The sequence below is a fragment of the Myotis davidii genome, unplaced genomic scaffold, assembly GCF_000327345.1.
Source record: "Myotis davidii unplaced genomic scaffold, ASM32734v1 scaffold1202, whole genome shotgun sequence".
Lineage (NCBI taxonomy): Eukaryota > Metazoa > Chordata > Mammalia > Chiroptera > Vespertilionidae > Myotis > Myotis davidii.
This window is the reverse complement of record NW_006293011.1, coordinates 39,363-41,713: the sequence shown is the minus strand read 5'-3', so window position 1 is coordinate 41,713 and position 2,351 is coordinate 39,363.

Sequence of the window (2,351 nt, the reverse complement as noted above, 5' to 3'; positions counted from 1 at the left end):
TTCATGACTACGGCTGTGTTCCAATAAAGCTTGATTAACAAAAGCAAGTTGCAGGCCAGATTTGGCCCATGCTGATCTTTGGGCTGTTGTAATCCAGAGAGATGAAAGTAGGTGGGACCAGCTGTGGAGGTGGTGAGAAGAGTCAGATACTGGCTATATTTTTAAGGTAGAGTCTGCAGGATTTGAGGTTGCATCAAATGTGGGCTGTGGGAGAAAGTAATGATGCCTCCAAGGTTTTTATCCTGAGCAACTGGAGAAATGGAGTGACTGGTGTGAAGTGGTAAAAAGTTGAGAGACAAGGTTTAATGAGGAAGTACGAGGGAGGGTATCAGGAGTCAATGAGGACATGAAAATTTAAGATGCCTTTAGGGTAAAGGAATTGGATTAGATGTTCCCTAATTTCCCTTCTGGCTCTCATATTCTATGTCTCCATGACTGTGAGAAAATAAACATGTACCCTGCTGGCTTCTGCTGTGATCATGATCTTCGGGGAGACCTTGCACTCCATATTCCTTCATCTTTCCTTACTGCAATTGGCAACTGCTGGCTAGAGATCAGTTGCTGGAAGGAAGAAACACTGGAAGGAAGGCAACTGCCAGCTGAAACTAGCAGGGGGACTTGGAAGAGCTGCTTAAATGGTGCATGTGCCCGAGGAGGCTTTGTGGGCTGGAGGCCATTCCTGGGTTCCTTTGTTTCCTGGAGGTTATTCATAACAGAGGGCTGTCAACCAACCAGGCCAACAACATCCAACATTCCATTCATTTTCTGAGAAAAAGCAGAGCAACTTCTTCCACTTCACCTCCACTCTGCTCTTAGAGTGGCCAAACTGCAGACTCGCCAGCCCGGCCCTCTGTGTTGATAGCCCAGAGCCCTGAGTTCATCCTGATGGCCCCTGAAGACCCCCAGGCTGTTTGGCATCAGCTCTCTGGGCTATTTCCTCCCTCTCCTCTCTCATCTCTCCTCGCTGGGAGATATGTCTTCTCTCTGCCCAAATTCTTTCCACCCAAGAAGGGGCTCTGTGCCAGTGGGGCTGTTTGCTGTGTGGAGAGCTGGCAAGCCACTTTGGGAGTGAGCTGATAGGAATATATTTAAAATGTGAGCATTTATCAGAAGCAGCAGATGGAGGCAGCAGAGTGGAGCTCCCAGCACCGAGGGCAGGGAGTATTTCATTCAAGTGTGAAGTGGGCACCATCTCCACCCAGCTGACACTAGCTCCTGAAACCAGTGAAGAGGAGGAGAAAAACAAAAGGGGCCACCTTTGTGCCAGGTTTGGGAGGTCACAGCTTTCCTGGACTGAGAGTCTTCAATGCCTCAAAGACTGCATTCACTCCCGAGTGGAAGGAAATCCATCCACAATCCCTTTCCCTAACATTTTTTACGTCTTTAAAGCTTAGTAAGTTTAATAAAAATTTTGAAGTTCAGAACAAATGGAAATACAGATCATTTCGTGGATGTAGAGAGGCATTATTTCATTCAACAAATATTTGTAGTGTGCCTCAGACACACCAGGAGTTGTGTAATACTCTGGGACAGAGGAGATCCAGGCAAATATATATTACTAGAGGCCCGGTGCACAGATTAGTGCACCAGTGGGGTCCTTCAGCCTGGCCTGCACCCTCTCGCAGGGGGATGTTGGACTGCCAGTTTTGGCCCAATCCCCAGACTTACCTGCGGGGATCAGGCTAATGGGTAGTCCAACATCCCCTGAGGGATGTAGTAGTGCGCAAAGTGGAAGGGAGCCAGGGAGGAGCCCAATCCCAGGACCAACAACATGCTGTTCCCATTCATCCCAGCCCCACTGGGCATGCAGCCTCCATTCAGTAGCGCTTCTGCAGAGGGGGGAGAGGCTGGCAAAGTCTCAGCTGCTCTTGCCAGCTGTGAGCCCAGCATCTGGGACCGATTGGTCAGCTGAGTGGGACTCTTGTTGTGGGAGCATACTGACCACCAGGGGGTAGATCCTGTGTTGAGAGTCTGCACCTGGTGTTCAGTGCACATCATAGCAACCAGTCGACTGGTCATTTGGTCTTTCAGTCACTTAGGCTTTTATGTTATAGGAGAGGCCCAGTGCACAAAAATTTGTGCACTCGGGGTGAGGGGGGTCCCTTAGCCCGTCCTGTGCCCTCTCGCAGTCTGGGACCCCTCAGGAGATAACGGCCTGATGGCTTAGGCCCGCCCCCGGTTGGCAGAGGACAGGCACAATCCCTAGGTGAAGCCCCTGGTCAGGCTCAGAGCAGGGCTGATTGGGGAGTTGGGGCACCACCCCCTGTCATGCACAGAACAGGGCGGATTGGGAGGTTGTGATGCCACCCTCAGTCCCAATCAGGGTAGGGCAGATTGGGGGGGTGGGGCAC